Source organism: Mytilus edulis, chromosome 10 (genome assembly GCF_963676685.1).
Source record: "Mytilus edulis chromosome 10, xbMytEdul2.2, whole genome shotgun sequence".
In the NCBI taxonomy this organism is placed as follows: Eukaryota; Metazoa; Mollusca; class Bivalvia; order Mytilida; family Mytilidae; genus Mytilus; species Mytilus edulis.
In genome coordinates, this window is record NC_092353.1 from 10,139,426 (window position 1) to 10,158,422 (window position 18,997).

The 18,997-nt window shown below is 30.7% G+C and overlaps 1 protein-coding gene and 1 long non-coding RNA gene across 2 annotated transcripts in view; one reads left to right on the forward strand and one right to left on the reverse strand.

Moving 5' to 3' along the window:
* LOC139493386 (serine/threonine-protein kinase MARK2-like) overlaps positions 1-18,997 on the reverse strand; it is a 98,649-nt gene that overhangs the window by 61,666 nt on the left and 17,986 nt on the right. The window lies entirely within an intron of this gene.
* LOC139493359 (uncharacterized) lies at positions 668-7,265 on the forward strand. Its single transcript, XR_011656986.1, has 2 exons — positions 668-1,129; positions 2,609-7,265. It is a non-coding gene; the product is annotated as an uncharacterized lncRNA (long non-coding RNA).

Consider the following 18,997-nt stretch of genomic DNA (forward strand, 5'->3'; position numbering starts at 1 on the left):
ACAAAAAACAGCTCGTGAATATCTTTTAAAACAAAAAAAGTTATGTATTTCTATCGAAAGGAACCATACGTCCTCAAATCCGTTTTTTGAGGAAATATCTTAAGTTTGAACCTCAGTTTACTCAAAAAGTAGCACATGAGGTAATTTTTTTATTACATATTTGATTTAATCAGGTAAAATAAAGCCTACATGCACAATTTAAATACGGGATCAAAACTGTATCGTATGTCCTTAAGAACAAAATGCATAAAGACTGACTTGAGTTTGAAAGATTACTGAAAAACTACTTATTGCAAACACACAATTTTTCACAGAATTAAGTTTAATTATGACTCTTTTTAAATTCATTGATATATTCCATTTGTATCACATGTTTTTTTTAAAATAATTTCAGAACGAGGTTGAAACGTGATTGAAACGTCAGAAAAATACATTATTTAGTTATAAAGAGCCTGTGGGAGCAAATACCTTGACTCCCTGTATATCTGTTATTCATATTTAAAACGATAAAAGATAATAAAGTACAACTACTTGCATGACTCACTAAAACATCAAGGTTAAAGAAATTAGGAAGAATAATAAAATGGTGTGATTGATTCAAACATAGAAAAGGTGTTTTTATCGAAATAAATATAGAAATGGGATAAGTTAAAATGTATAAATAACATTTACAGTCAGTTTATTTTAGATTTATGAGTTTGACTGTCCCTTTGGTATCTTTCGTCCCTCTTTTACAGAGGTTAAAGAAACCATTTCTTATAATTGTACACATTCGTTGAAATTAGTTTAATTATTGTTATTTTACGGATTGTTGTTATAAGTATACCATGTATACTGTTGCATAATAAACTTCCGTTCAATGACAAATTTAAATTTGAATTTTACATATAACTATAAATAGTGACGCATATGCTGAAGGAAATTTTCAACGTTTCACAATGATAGATGCGTATCGAGCTTGATTGTTTTAGTACAAAAATGCCTTCGAAGCCAACAGGTCAAGAAGAGAATAAATGTTTTGACCAAAACCTTTCATTACGTGGTCAGCAAACTGATCACGCAGCTGGACCAAAGTATTTTGGAAATAATGTGGAAAACTGTGCATTTCAAGACGATTTCCTATTACAAGGTGAGAATTATCATTATTATTATTATTACAAAAATCTAAAAAAAAAAAAAAAAACACAAAACTTATATGAAGGAAAATGCAAATATTTTTCAAATTATAAACACGTGAAAAAGGCTTGAGAAGAAACTTTATCTGAATTATGTGTTTGATTCCGAAATTTTGAAATCCTCGAAGGATATTTGTTTAACTTTGAAATATTGTGTTAACCACAAGTGAACATGTTCCAAATATGATCATGAAATCAACTTCAAATTCTGAAACAGTTTAATAAATACCAATATGCAAACATTGAGTCGCCAAACGATTACAATATCTCTCAGCAAGGTCAAGTTTATAATCTTGATTCAATTTGGAAATTAAGATCAGTACAATCGATGGGATATTATTTCATGATTTTTTTTTCAAGATCTGACTTCGTACTGATCTATATGTATTACTGTTTAATACAACATTTACTGTTTGCAAATAAATTTAGAGCAAGCTAAAACATTGTTTAATCAAAAGCTGATGCTTAGATAGAATGTTATTGATTTATTTCTTAGAGAGTTTATCTTAATTTTTCATGTTAAACTCCCACAGACAAATATGAAAAAATATCAAAGAACGTCTTTTGATTACAAAAAAAACCACAAATGTTGGTTCACTGACATTAATTGTGAAAATATTTATTTGTTACCATCAGAAAAAAAATAGTGTGGTTGAGTATCCACGAATGGTTTGTAGCACTAGGCCAGTCACAGGTCCCCTGAAATCTTGTAAATGTTCATTCAAAAGCAGTTAGATTATACAATCCTATTAAAAAATAATTGCCATATAAAAGAGATGAGATTTCATGACATGGCATGGTCCTTAGAGGAATATAACTGTTATGGTTACGTATCAAACGGTATAGCTCATCCCGTGTGATTTACCTGCATCGGGTCCCTCAGTGGACAGAAATGTAAAGTTTTGAAAGTCAAATAATGGTATTTTAATAACATTTATGCAAGACCAATGTGCAATTTTAGTTTAAGTTTAGTTATAACATACATTTTTTATTATTTCAATTGGTTATTTTAAATCAAAATCATGACAATACCATAACATCCATAAAAAATGAAAGCAACAGTTTAGTAATTTCATGCGTCCGAAGTGCTTTTCTAGATTTACCTCCAACAGGAACGCTCAAAGCCAAACATAATTTATGTTTGTTTATATATTTTAAAAATTCTAAAGCGTCTTAACAAACAAATAAATCTCTTCTACGAGATTAAGTGTAATAACAAAGTTTCGTTCTTATTTTGACTTATAACTTTGATTCGTCCGATATTATGGTTTTTTTCCAGAAAAAAACCTTTTTTTTTGCAGTTTAGTCTTTATATAACTTTTGTAGCACCAAGTTTAACACAAAAAAACAATACTAGACTCACATTACGTAATAAAACCTGTAATTTAAATTCCTCGGAACAACTTTTGATTTGTAACTAAATGATTCTCCAGTTTCAGTTGACAATGACGAACGAAGGGACAAACTAGCAAAGGCAAACACTCTTTCAAGTAGACAGGCACTATTGTGCACGAAACCAAACATCGATCCAAAACAACGCCCATCATCTATAAATGACGATTCAAATTCATATATTGAACCTTCTGAACACTTTTCGACAGAAAGTACAGGTTTTAACAGTAATATACCAAAGAGCAACAATACTGTATTAGAAAAATGTAATTCAAATCATGTACATATTGCAAGTGTTCACAAGTACGAGAAAAAAAATGATACATCTGCCGAAGATGCTAACAAACATAGCCGACGAGAGGAAATATCAACTGCGAAAAGGGGCGATGGAACTGAGGAACTACTTCTTGATAAAGGCAGAGGTAAAGAAAAACATAATGTTTGACCTATTCGTGTGATTTCTATGACCTGTAAACAACTTATTGTCATATCCATAGTCATGGTAGTCGCAATTCCAGCATTGGTTTCAGTAGTAATCTTTCTTTGTATACGAAATCGTGAATTAGATCTCACTAAAAATACTTCCAGTGGAAAGACAAACAATATCAAGACTTCTACTTTATATGTTAACTGGGATGACACCAACACTGTGCATTCAAATCAATATGTTAATATTACATGGTTAGCAGAAAATCGAAATAAGTTTATAAGCGTAGAAAGGGACATCATTAATATTAATCTTAATGGAACATATGAACTGTACTTGTCTTTAAATATCGACATACCAAATATAAAGGGAATGGCATTAAACGAATCAATAAGGAACACATCACTAATTTGCCTTAAAACCAACCGATATGATTCCCAATGTAAACGTCAAAGGTAACTCCCAAATACAGCATGTACTGTTTCTATCAAAAGTGTTTTTCCTCTATTGGAAGGAGACAAGATATGGGTTAGTGTGATGGGAATCAATCAAATTTATAAAAACAAAGCTAACAATCGTCTCGTTATTACCAAATAATTTTTTTTTCTGATATAACGTCAACCCAGACCGTATTCACAATTCCGGTGAAGGTTGCGCCTATACGAAGTGAAACCAGGCGCTACGAACACTTATCAATGCAAGAACAGCGTTGCACTATTTACGATAGTAAGATGGATACTGAGAAACATGTTCTACTTGAATGTCCGCTTTATGACGATTTTAGGAACAAACTTTCTGAATACATTAACAGTGAAGATAAGAATTTTAGCATGTTTTCGAATCGTGTCTTTTGTTAAGAGGTGCCTAAACGTGAATTTTATATACAAATATGACAGAACCTGAAAATCTATTATAGACAGTAAAAGACGTTTTAAGTGTCTAGTTTTTTTACACAGGACACAGGGTTTTTTATGATATTTTACTTTTTGTCTTTCATAATTCTTTTAAGAATGGCTTTAATATCTATTTATGTTTTTTTATGTTTTTGTGATGTATGTATATATTTTGTATGTGTAAGTCAAAATAACAACACACGATATACCAAGATATAAGACCAATAATGAAATTACCGGCAATCAATCTGCCCGTAGAATTTGTCCAAAAAAGGTACATAGGTAGTTTGGTAAATTAACAAATGTCGCTAGTTTTTTGAAGAGCTTACATGTATTAAGCTGTTTGGCACTAAAATAACGTACATGTTTATTGAAGCGTCTTAACTATCGAAATGTTAGCTTATTCGATGTTATTAAAACTTTTCTTCAGACATTTTTCAAAAAAATGATGGTAGTTTACGCAATATAAAAACATTGCATGATTATATTGTAATTGTGATATATTGTTAACTAAAAATGTAATTAAGGATATAGAATGCTTAGCTATAATTGATTTGTATAAAACTGAATGGCATAATAAGTTGGTTTTGAATGAATATGCCAAACTATGTTCTTATAAATTACTAAAAACAGAATTTAAGGTAGAAAATTATATTTGTAAAACCATTGCAGGGAAATATAGAAGTGCTTTTGCAAAATTTCTCTGTGGTGGTCACCCCTAAAAATTGAAACGGGCCGGTATCAGAACTTACCTATTGATGAAAAAATATGTTTTAATTGTAATGATGATACCATTGAAGATGAGAAACATGTAATTTGAATGTTCACTATATGCAGATTTTCGTGCTTTATTGTTTAGTCATGTAAATCCTTTTTGTCATGATTTTAATAACATGTCAGATGAAGATAAATTTGTATTTTTTTTTAGTGATGAAAATGTTTACTATTATACTGCCAAAATCTGCTATGATATTTTACTAAAAAAAATGTGTATTATATTCTATAAATTTGTGTACTTTTAATATGTTTTATGTTTTATATTTTATGTTTACATTTGTATATATATATACTTTTCGGAAATTGTTGTTTGTGCTGACCCTTCTACAACGAAATATGTTTTACATGCACACGTATAAACATTGCGGTTTTTATCCAACGCAAACATAGGTTTGAACGTAGTTTTCAATCTAGACTTGTTTATATATGTAAATGTAAATACCATATTTATAGTCTCTCATAACTCTTTTTAAAGTGGCTCTTGTTTTATATTTGAAATTGTAATATTAATTAAATGTTCTATAAGAGGTGAGACTCAAATAAAATATTGTCTTATCACGAAAAATGGGTTTGCCAATTTTTGCAGCACATGACGACCACACTCTAACCTATCAAATATCGCATACTGTTGATGTTAACGTTAAATAAACTTCCTAATACAATTGGGTTTTATCCGAATTTTTCAGCGCATTTGATTTACAAAAATTTAACGAAAGTCAAATTATTCATTTGAATATTTCCAAAAAATGGAAGGTTAACTCCTTTTAACAAATCACATTGATGTTATTAAACTTGGTTATATATTTTATAAGTCCGCGACATATTTGAAATGTCCTTAATTAGAATGATACTGGATGTAGTTACCCTTATTTTATATTCAAATGAAAGTCCAAATATTATTGCATATCTAATATTTGTACTGTTGAAATGCTTATAAAGCTGTTTCCACAAAGGACAATTTTGTAAGAATGTGATCATCTTATACCCAATTGGCCTTCATACTGAAAACTGGACGCATGTCGTTTTCTGTGATCTTTTTACAAAATGTTGATCGAAGATAAATATATTCATGTTTTCTACTCGGAAATACGAGGACTCGAGATACGATCAAAAGATAACTGCATTTTATGGGAAGGAAACCGTTAATCTTTAAATTCTATCATTAAGCTAATACTGATGAATAAGCACATAGCAATGTATATATAGATCCAAATGAAAATTTTCGATGGCCATTATTAAAAAACCAATTGACCTTTGCTATTGTACATTCAATGTGTCAACGCCTACAAGTCCTTCGAGTATCCCTTTTTTTTATTGACCTATATGAAAAACGGAAACAAAACATAGATAAGGGATGAGAGGCAGTTGTCTGTTTATATGAGCGTGCAAAAAAATCGGGAAGATGTTTTTTTTATATAAAAAACCCTCTCCTTCTGTCAGAAGTTTTGAGATACTCGAAGGGTATTTGTAATACTTTATAATATAGCTGCCCACCATAAATGGGGATGTGTCCCGAAAGGATGGAGTTTTTTTACCGCAAGAAAATAAATCCAATTATTAAAAAATAACAAATGTGTTCTATACAAAGAATAATATCCATACTGGGTATTATGTGTGCTAACCCCATAAGAATGTGTCGCGAAGAAGGCTACAGAGTCTCACTGTTTATCCCTGTATTCGTATACACTCAAGTCTTTTTCGAATCAGAACTTTTGAATGTCTTGTGATTTATTAATGGTACTTAGTGCAATCAACAGAGATGTGTCCTGGATTCTTCAAGGTCGTGATAATTATAATAAAATTGATTAAAATACTCATCCCATTATTTAAATATACAAATAATTTGTGTAAACTTTTGAATTTCTTGTGGGATACTTACTATGTTTGATAGTATGTGTTTTAAATGAAGTTGGATCTTTTATTTGTCTTAATGAATAGTAATTATGTGTTTTGTCAAGTTTTGATGATATCCACTTGACGTCGCTCTGTACTTATAAATCAATTCATTGTTTTATTGGTGCTATTGTAAATTTTAGAATTAATTTCTTTTATTGTGCTAGAGTATTTTGTGTATATATGCCTTTTTATGTTTCTTGGTTAGAAATTTGTTTGTTTTAAAAGTGATTTATATTATGACACAATGATGACTTCGTATACTGTACCCTATTTATGACATTTTCACCTATTATGTCTGTTTGTTTTGTTTACACATCGTTGTCAATATAGTAGAATTTTATACGATTGTCATATATGTGAGAGGTTTAGGTAGCTATAAGACTAGGTTTAATCCACCTTTTTATACATAAGAAAGAGCCTGTACTAAGTCGGGAATATGACGGTTGTTTTCCATTCGTTTGATATGTAAGAGCAGTTTATTTTACCGTTTGATCACGGAATTTTCGTTTTGAATTGACCTCGGAATTCGGTATTTTTGTTATTTTACTTTTTGGAATGATTGTTAGCAAGGTCGAAACTCAACACTTTGTATATTAAGATAAATACACTTCATTTTTGCTCTAATAACTTTAAATTAACATATTCGTACTGGTGTAAATGCACAATTGTATGTTTATATACAATAAACAGTGTGCCTAAAATCAATGTTCTGAATTTATTAATTACTTTTCTTATATGATTGTGTGTGTTGTTAAACGCCCGGAATGGCAAATTGTACATACGTATTAAAGAACTTGCTTTGGTGACAAACACAAATGTGAAACCACCAGATCAAAGAGCAATAAAGTGTAAAACAAAGTATATTCATCTTTTAATCCACACAACAAGGTTATAACATTTAAAACGAACACGTCTATTTTGCGCCTGTCCCAAGTCAAGAGCCTGTGGCATTTGTTAGTCTTGTATGATTTTTAATTTTAGTTTCTTGTGTATAATTCGGAGTTGAGTATGATGTCCATTATCACTGAACTATTATACATATTTTTTTAGGGACCAGCTGGAGGACGCCTCCGGGTGCAGAAGTTTCTCGCTACATTAAGGACCCATTGGTGACCTTCGGCTGTTGTCTGCTCTATGATCGGATTGTTGTCGCTTTGACCCATTCCCCATTTCTATTCTCAATTTTACATATAGGTAAGCCGTATCCTTCATGAAATATACAATGTGATATCCGTTTACTTGTGACTTATAGTATTTTTACACATTAACCAGTACCACCAAACAAATATGTGAATGCAAATTTTGCAATAAAAGAATTGCAACTTAGGTTTTAGTTAAAAAAAAGAAGAAAAAAATTATTATTCACGTTTGGTAGGCATTTAAACTTTATGTTTTTTTCTTTAGATTACACAGTTAAAATCCAGTTTCGGATGCAATAAAAATTCATGTATCTATTGTTAATTGTTCTTTATACCAAATTATCAGAAATATTTTTTTATTTTTCTGTTCCGAGATAAAAGATATTGTTCTATATCCCAATAATATTATAAGTCTTCTTATCTAAATCCAAATTTTCAATTGCTTTTACCCTATTTCTGTGAAAGGAGGAAAGGAGACTGACGTACTATATAGTAACTGTGTTGCTATTTAATTTCATACTAGGTTGTCATAAAACACGACTGACAAGTTCTCCAACTTGCTTTCATCGGGAGTAAATGTAATTTAAAAATTCCTTTTTAAATTCGACTAAGAACTTTAATTCGTTCACAGAAATTATCCAACATTGTTTATATATTTTGAAACACAAACTGAAATGTTAAAACCTGTTATGAAGAATCCTAAAAACATGGATTTTAATGCTTCTCGCGTTTCATATGACAGAGTTGAACGAAGGTACGTAATAGTTCGAATATAAGCAAGCTCTACCAGTCGCAGGATGTATTGAGCACGAAACCACACCTCGATGCAAAACAACGTTTAACAACTACAATTGAAGCATCGACTTTATACATTGAAATCTCTGCATTCTCTTTGAGAGAAATCGCAAGCCATAAAAATAATATACCAAAAAATGGTACAGACTTTATTTGATAATGGTAATGTTTTAAATCATATACATATTGCCAGTGTTCAGAAGTCCTTGAGAAAAATCAACACGTCTTCTGAAAATAAACGGTGAGGACGAGAGGAATTGTAACGGGGGAAAAAGCGATGAAAATAATTTAATTCTTTAGAAACGACTGGTGAAGAATAACATATTAGTCGACATACTTTTATAATCTATATGATCTAACTGTTAATCGTAGCCGTAGTCGTTGGTGTGGTAGTTGTATTAGTTTCAACAGTTATCTTTCTTTAAATGCCAATTCGTGAATAAGGTTATCCTTAAAATATTTGTTAAAGGAAAAACGATTTCAAGAGTTGAAATCATGAGCCTGTAATTCAGTGGTCGTCGGTTGCTACTGTATATTATTTAATTATTTTGTAAATAAATTAGGCAGTTAGTTTTCTCGTTTGAATTGATTTGCAACTTAAATCTGACTATGCAGTATGGGTTTTGCTCATTGCTGATCGTCGTACAATAGTTAATACTGGCTAATTTCTGCATCCTTTGGTCTCCTGTTGAGAGGTGTCTCATCGGAAAATATATCAAATCTTCTTGTTTTTATAATTCTACTATATATGCTAACTCGAATGACATCAGCACTATGGATCCATTCAAAATGTTAATTTTACAAGGTTAAATAAAAGCAAAATTGAAAGCTCGTTTGATGTGAATCTCAAGTGAAATTTTTCATGTGAAATTCATGCGAGTTTCAATTAAATTTAACGTTGGAAAAATTGCCGATGTATCAGCGCCAATAGTTACCTAAAAGGACAGCGATAAAGTGCAGGTAGTTTTATGGAAAGGAAACACTATATGTGTTATTCTTTTAAAGGTAAAAGGTTTAGCCAGCTATAAAACTAGGTTTAATATACCATTTCAAACAGAAGGATATGCCTTTACCAAGAGTTTTCAAAGGTACCAGGCGTATAACTTTATATGCCAGACGCATGTAACGTCTATATAAGACTCATCAGTCACGCTCAACACAATATAGTTAGAAAACCAAACAAGTATAAAGTTAAAGAGCATTGATGACCAAAAATTCAAAACGTTGCGCCAAAAATGGCTAAGGCTATATATGCCTGGGATAAAAAAAAATCCTTAGTATTTCGGATAATTTATACTTTTGCAAACAGAAAGTTTATACAAATGACCATATAATTGATATTCATGTCAACACCGAAGTGCTGACTACTGGGCTACTAATAACCTCGGAGACGAAACGTCCACCAGTAGTCGCATCACCCAATTTGCTGTTTTAAATTTGTCTTTCCGTTCGTTATTTTTTTTATGTTACCTCCTTTGTAAGTAAGTAATCTAATTTATTAACGTAAAGTCAACAATCGTCTTGTAATAATACATCTTAATTGCATGTTTCCATTCATGTCGATGACAGTAGGATAACACAAGATATGACTCACAATTTGACAATATAATGCCGGCATACTAATCTGCCTACATGATTGGTTCGGAAAAGATAGTTGTCTAAAACTTACAAAGACTGATAGCTTTGAAAGTATACATGTATTAAATTGACAATAACTGATAGCTTTGAAAGTATACATGTATTAAAATCGACAATGACTGATAGCTTTGAAAGTATACATGTATTCAGATTAACGACATTTGTGTTATTTGTATGTGTGTTAAAGCTTCTCTGATGTGAAGGCTTTCAAATATTCAAATTGTAGCTTATATAAAATTATGCAACACATTTTCGACTCACCTGTTCAAATAAATAAAAAAAGTGGTTTTAGATTGAAAGCGAAATATAACGTTTCATTTTAATAAAAAATAGTTGCGAATCGAATATTTCCAGTACGAAGATGAACGACTACTGTTGAGCCTAAAACAAAATTAAGTATTTTTAAACAATAATTTCTAAATGTTGTCCAACTTTTTTTCTATAAAATTGTAAATAGCATTTGATTGCATTGAAAAGAGTAACGCCACTTTCAAGCAGATTAGAAAAGATAGAAGGTTCTATTTTTTATTTTAACAATATCAAAACTGGTACATAAAAGTTAAAGCCTCAAGTGCCATACAGAAAAAAATTACCTAAAGATTTCCCTTTCTAATAGATATATTTATTTTGTAATAGAATGAATGGAATGTAAATAAGATATTATACACAACAATCCGGATGTCACGACGTGTATTTGATAGTTTTAACCCATATCTTCGTTTATTGTTATTATATGCACAGTTCACGGTTGCGATGTTTATAAGGTAGCTGGCACGGTAATGTTTACAATATATATTATGTTGCTTTTGTGCCCTCTTTTTAAGTCAATTCATCTGAACAAAGTGATTTGATAAAAACATTAAGTGTAAAACACATAAAAAATACAAGACATATTTTGAACACCAATTCCAAGGAAATTCGCAGTAAACAGAGAATTTCACAGTCTTAAAATAATCTGTCACAAAGATCTTAACTAGTACGTTTAAGACATTAGACTTCGACCCAAAAGTACTTAGAAATGTGAAGCGAAAATGCAAGTCCTAATAATACATACGGGTCTTTTTTTTATCAGGAACGCAAGTCCTAACAAAACATATACCATTTAATTAGGAATACCGATCCTAACGATACATACGGGTCTTTTTTTTTTATTGGGAATAAAAATCCTAACGATACTTATTAATTTAGGAAATTTCGCAGATTCAGCAATCAAAGTAATACTTAGTTATAATTGTTATTATCAAGACCAACAAAAATGTAAATTTAATATAAAAATAAAATGTCCCCTGATTGCCAATGAGACAACTGTAGTAACTATAAGCCATAATGCAGCCTTCATCAATGAACAAAATTTTAAACAACTGAAACGAAAAGACAAGGTTAATTTTCAATGGAAATGTTCAATCAGTTATGCTCAAATAACACTGTAATATATTGTTTAATTATTTTAGGAAAACGTCATAAATTCCAAATTCGATTGAGATAACAAATCTGGGTTATAAACTTAAACCGAGGGAAACTCATCATTATTAAATCATGCAATGTAAAGATTTTAGTAGATATATGTTACATAACTTCAACCCGAAATATTTTACTGGATCTGGTTCATTCCATTATGGTAACGTCATACCCCTACAAACCAAGCTTACATATTCGAGGAGAACGGATAAGTCGGAGCTCCAGTCTCAGTAGGCTTCCAGTTGATCAATCTTTTTCATATTTTCCTATTGTATTTTTTGTTTTAGAATGTTGTTTTTGGAAGCCTTTAATCCATTTTCCGTTTCACCATGTTTTTACTCATTTTCTACTCGACCTATGCATTTTGATTTTCCATTTGTTACATTCCTTCTTTTTATCTCATCAAAAATCAATGGAAAAAACAAACTCAACTTGGGTGTATGGTGGGTTCTTGTTGGTCGGTCCTTAGTTTTTGTGTTGTGTTTTGTTTGTATGGTGTTGATGGTATCTTTCTTTTCTTGTTTTGACATGACATTGTAAGTTTATTTTCGACCGATGAGTTTGAACTTATCTTTTGTACCTTTCGCCTCTATTATCAGTATGATAAATCATACACACATTTATTTGTAATCATCATAGATATCAGGTTTGAAATTCTGTACACAAGACGCTCAGTTCGTCTACAAAAGACATATCAGTGACTCTCAAATAAACAAAATGTAAAAAGGCTTATAACGCATGAAGTTTAAGATCACTTAGGGACCCTAAATTCCGACATTGATGGTAAAATTTTCCAGTAAAAATATAATTATTTAAATGTATTCTGTTTTGTATATTATTAAAATGCATGTAAATCCATCATAAGAATATACTAAACTAGAACACATCCATGATATCGCGGGTCTGTGACTGAATTGAAGTATATAACTATGCGCAAGCCTTATTTTAGTATTAGTATTGTCATCTGATAAAGTCATGCCGATTATAAGATACACAGTTTTCTCTGCTTTCAAATCTTTCTGTTTGAACCCGTCAAACTGGAACTTATCAATTATTGGTAATATTAATTATTTGGAAAACAAAAGGTCCTGGAATGGAGTATTTTTTAATCAACAGCATTGTCCTATATTAGTTATAAATAAAGTTGAATTCTTTGATTCACTGTTTTACGTCATGCCCGCTAACAAATTGAAAACTGTACCTATACGCCTTATTTTTAGTCCAGATTTTTAGTATTCGTATTGTTATCTTAGAAAGTATTACTAATTACAATACTACAATAGGTAACAATTTGACAATTTATTAGTGTCAACCCTGTGATTATGACCCGTGTATATAGCATATTAATCATGAATACACCGTTTGTTGGTGCGCCTGTCAGATGCGGAACGTACATATAAGGTAATAGGTAACAGGTGAATATACTATTGGCATCGGTATCGGACTCGACCCGGAACTTCTTAATTATTGGCAATATTAATTACGTGGAAAACAAAAGGGCCTAGAGTGGTGTAATTTTTAATCTACACCATTGTACTATATTAGTTATATATAAAGTTGAATTCTTTGATTCGTCGTTTTTACGTGATGACGGCTGACAAATTGGACCTCGTAATTTTAGTATTATAGATAGTCTATACAAGAATAATATAAGTAAAACGTTAATTGTTTAGATGCCACCACAATGTGAAGGGACAACACATCATGAGCAAAATGATGCATACAGCCTACATACTGCTATTGACATTTCTCGTGCTTGTTTTTATTATTGTGCTGAGAAATTCAAAACAAACCAGTTTAGATTTTTTTTTATGAACTTGCAATGATAAGTCAGTAGATAAATTTTATCCTAGCATTGTCAGTTGTAAGGATTGTGTGTGGGAAACAGCCCAATCCTTAATGTTTGCTTAAAACAAGTTATTGCTTTGATATAATAAAATAGCTGTTAAATGTATGATATCTAAAATGGAGTCTTTTTAAAATAATGTCAATGCAGGATATTGTACTGGATTATGACCTCAACCGATAAATTATTAAATTCGTAAAGTAGTATTTAAATTTTATTGAAAGCTTTATTGGTTGTTACAGGTCAACAGTATAATGTAAATACATTTTTCATGTGTGATTTTAATAGATAGCTTCCTAAGTGGGGTAAACAACAAACATTGTGTACACAAAAATTGCCATTCAAAAATAATATAATATATAATATATATAAAGTGGTATACAGGTTAATTTGAATATATACCTCCTGTAGATTGCCAATAATACAAGGGTTTTATTTACAAGTTGAAGAAAAAACATAATTCGGGGATTCCCACAATGATTTCATCGATGAATATAATATCCGGACCATGAATTTTAATACAAAAGTGTTTGCTGTTACTTTATCAGTTAAGGAGTACCTGTGTCGAAAATAGTAACGTATATTATGGTCAATTGTTGTAGTAACGCTTAGTTCCAATTTCTTCAATTGTAACATCACTGAATATTTTCTTATCATCAACAGCACTACGGACCTCATATGCGAAGCTGAACCTCTATACAATTTAAGACCACTCGATATTACTACTTGTTTTGCATGGCGTTCGTTTCGCTCCGTCTTAATTTTCAACATATATATGTTGTTTGAAGACGATTTTTTTGTTTATTCGTTGTTTTTTTCTGATTTGTATTTTGTTTGGTCATTGTTTAATTGGTTTTTTTTCTCAACGCGTGATTTTTATTGTATCTATGGTATTGTTTGCTCAATGTTACGCCCTTTTACTAAAATAAAATGCAGGTGGATTTGTTTTTGATCGGCTATTTATTTTTGTAAATTAAGAGGACAGATTATTCATTTTCTGCACTATTGATGCAAGATTTTTCATTTTCATTAAAGCAAGGGACTGATTATTTATTTTCACAACTATATTTATTATATTAGAAAACATACCATTTTCAAATGATTTGTTTAATATCAATAATATATGTATAGGCAAGTTATTATGTACCATTTAATCAGATTTAAAAATCATCCTCTGCAGAAATGAATCTTTTATATTCCAAACTGCATATACATGTATTGCATATATACATAATATTAAAGTTTGGTTGTAACTTGCCTCTTTTAAAAGTTTTGGCAAACATATTTCGTCGAGCTGAGCGATGAAAACTTTTTTAAGGGTTTTGCAGCCACTGAAGGCAAAAGAACCTATAGAACAAATGATGCAAAATCCTGCTTTCTGGGTTTTCAAGAGACCCTTTCATAATCTGCAAGTTTTGTTTTAATAATTTGTTGGCAATATCTTTGTCTCAAAGAAAAATGTATCAATTCATTGTAAGACTTAAGTTTCTAGGGACAACATCAAAAGACCAATGTGGATGTCAGACAAAGTAAAAATCGAATTCACATAGTTAAGTCTGTTGCTGCTGGATTTTTTTTTATCAAGTTCATAACAAAATTACTAGATTACGAAAGGAATGCAACACTAACAGAATACAGAAGGGCAATCAATGAACAAAAGACAAATAAATAAAAAACATTTATCCCGAAAAATCACGGCTACGTCTGAGGGAAAATAGAACTTGCTTCTTGCAAGGCACTCGCCTTGAACACAATTTGATATAGAGACAAGCGTTTGGTTTTGAAATTTCCTACACGAGGCATTTGCCTCAATGTAGTTACAGCCCTGTTAAAATAAAAGTGAGGTAAAGTTTCTTGAGACAATTTACCTCAAGTTAAATGAAACCAATTTTCAGACATTTCAAGTATATTTAAATGATTTTTATACTTTTATTATTAAAAAATTGGGAAGTGTTTCACGATTTTTTTGGGAAAAAAAGATGACCTCATGAAGAATCTGGTGCCATCTCATACTTTCGATTAGACCTGATGAGTTATTTATTTCCAATACATTGCAAGTCAGGTAATTTATTTGCAAACTACTACAGAAGAAACCATTTATTTTTGTGATTATCAAGGCTGATTTATTTATTTTCAAAATCCTCCTGCCCTATCCCCCCCCCAGAATATCAAATGGTCGTCCCCTAACAAGGGGTTGAAAATGATGTTAAAGAATCTAAAATAAGACAAAAAATGCCTTTGCATCAAAACAGATTAACAGATGATTCCAGAAATATAATGAATGTATTTCTGTTTACCTATGTTAACATGGTTATTTTAATTATGCACCAAGGGAATCATAAAATAATATTCGTAAGTTCGAGGTCACATTCTTCTATATCAACATTTATCCAGAACTCTCAAACTTGTACATTTGAAAGCTAGGGACGTGTAAGTAGGTAAAACGTACCAGGAAGTATACATTTAACAAATGGTATCATATTCAACTGATATTTGATATCCTAATTTCCATATTTTAACACTTCAGTCAAAATCTATTTTTAGCCTTTGGGGAATTCCGTTGTTTATAAACATAAATAAATACGACAAGGGATTGTGCAGAAAGTTTATTGTTGTTATGATAGGTGTTAGCAAAAAAAGTAAACAAACTGAAGTAAATAAATAAATAAGGATATGTAAGGACATCGATACTGTTAGTAAAGTTGTAACTATGATTCATATTTTAGCTCAATTATAAATAGCAGTTGTAAAGGTTAAGATGGTATCAATTGCATGTTACTATGCAACATACATCAAGAACATTTTCAAACTATTAACGAATCTAATAATAACAAAATTATTCAATTCCCAGAATCAATAAAATATTTATCTTAAACGTCAAATTCCCCTTGAAAAACTATTTTTTGATTTTTCCAAATATTATTGCAATACCATAACTACAATTAAGATAAAGAAATTAGGTTGATGCACCATGTTTTCCTATTGATAAAAATCAGGGGAATCTTAATAAAAAAAAAGGAGCATAATACGTAGCCTTTGGCAATCCTTTTTAAATGAATAACAAAACTTGAATTAAAAAAGTTCATGCTAACACAAATAACCTATTTGAGGTAATAGATCGTAATAGTATACTTTTTTATTATGCAACTGATTCGACATTTATATATATAAAGACAGAGGATGTATTAAAAGATAGACGAATCAATGAGCTACTTACTCATATTTGAAATTGAAAATCATATTGATTAATTTGTCTTGATTTGAGAGAAATTAAATATTTTCAGAAACTCCTTATTGTCATAAACAAGCACAGTTTTTTACTAGATAACATTATTGTTCGCTTTTGGGATTCCGTATATCGTCAGATTATCGGAATTCCAATGGGGACTAACTGTGCACCACTTATTGCGGACCTGTTTTTGTATTGCTATGAGTTACAATTTATGACAAAAATAAGCAAAGACCCATCGAAACAACATCTGATAAACAAATTTAATAATACTTTTAGATATTTGGATGATATTTTGGCTCTCAATAATGACGACTTCAGTATGTATATTAAAGAAATTTATCCTGTTGAAATTACTTTAAATAAAGCTAATACTAACAATGACCACTGCCTTTTCCTCGATCTTGATATCTATATCACTAACGGAAAGCTGAATACTAAAATTTATGATAAAAGAGATGATTTTTCATTTCCTATCGTTAATTATCCATGTTTAGATGGTGACGTTCCCTTGTCACCATCTTACAGTGTTTATATATCTCAACTTGTACGATTCGCTCATGTATGTAACAATGTTTTAGATTTTAACGAGAGAAAGTGATGTATTACTGAAAAATTATTACACCAGGGTTTTCGATATCACAAACTAGTCAAAACATTTACTAAATTTTATCATCGGTATAAGGACATCATTCGTATATATAGCTCAACATGCAGACTTCTTATACGTTCAGGTATTTCACATTCATTTTTTATGGAAATATTCTTTAGAAAGCACAAAGGTGTCAGTATTCACCTCAAAAACTAACAAAACCTTTGAATAGACTTATTAAGAAGGGATATAGTTACGATACTGTTGTCAGGTCATTAAAGATTGCATATTTTGGCGTTAATATTGATTCACTCATAGGGTCTGTGCATCGGAAATCGGAACTAAACACATTTATTAAAAACCAAGTTGTTGGCATGACACGGGTTATGTTCTTCTCATATATGTTATGATGGTATGATACTAAACCCCTAACGGGAAGGATTAAACCTGATATTCATATGATGAAATCATAATCTTTCAATCAGTTTAATTGAAGTCTGGAGCTGGCATGTGAGTTAATTGCTAGTAGTCTGTTGTTATTTATGTATTATTGTCATTTTGTTCATTTTCTTCGGTTACATATTCTTACATCAGACTCGGACTTTTCTTGAACTGAATTTTAATGTGCGTATTGTTATGCGTTTTCTTTTCTACATTGGCTAGAGGTATAGGGGGAGGGTTGAGATCTCACAAACATGTTTAACCCCGCCGCATTTTTGCGCCTGTCCCAAGTCAGGAGCCTCTGGCCTTTGTTAGTCTTGTACTATTTTAATTTTAGTTTCTTGTGTACAATTTGGAAATTAGTATGGCGTTCATTATCACTGAACTAGTATATATTTGTTTAGGGGCCAGTTGAAGGACGCCTCCGGGTGCGGGAATTTCTCGCTACATTGAAGACCTGTTGGGGACATTCTGCTGTTGTGTTTTTTTCTATGGTCGGGTTGTTGTCTCTTTGGCACATTCCCCATTTCCATTCTCAATTTTATAAGATACAAGGTCAAAAGCAATAACTCAAATGTTTAATATTATGTCATTTTACATTAAAAAAAAAATGGCTGGATCTATTTTTGTTCAACTGCCCTTACTAAATAGCAAATATTCAACATCTCACATGCCAAAATATAAATGAGAGATTATTTTGTAGCGTTGTAATGGTCTATATGACGGAAATATTTTGTCAGCTGATAACACTAATTTTTTAGTGTATTTGGCACAACTTTTTGGAATTTTGGATCCTCAATACTTTTCAACTTTGTATTTGTTTGGCTTTATAACTATTTTGATATGAGCTTCACTGATGAGTCTTATGTAGACGAAACGCGCGTCTGGCGTACTTAATTATAATCCTGGTAAAATTTGATAACTATGAAGATATGAATGGATCTGACCACTTTTTTTTAATTTGGGAAATGCTCATTTGTTTGATTGTGTTTTAGTTTTTAACTTTGCCACTTGCTAATGGACTTTCCTTTTGAATCTTCCTTTGAGTTCAGTATCTATTTTTCCCTTTTTTGTCTATCCTTTATTTTCGTAGTTCATTGTCAAATGACAAATAAACTGTTTTGCTACTATGAGTCCATGAAACTGTGAAATTGTATACCATTAAATAAAAACCATGACAAAAAGTATTTTTGATTTTTCAATTTATTTTATTTCATTATTAATAATAAGATTGTTTTAATTAATTGAATTATTGTACATTTACATGTACATGTATATATGTATTTGGCTAACTCTTCA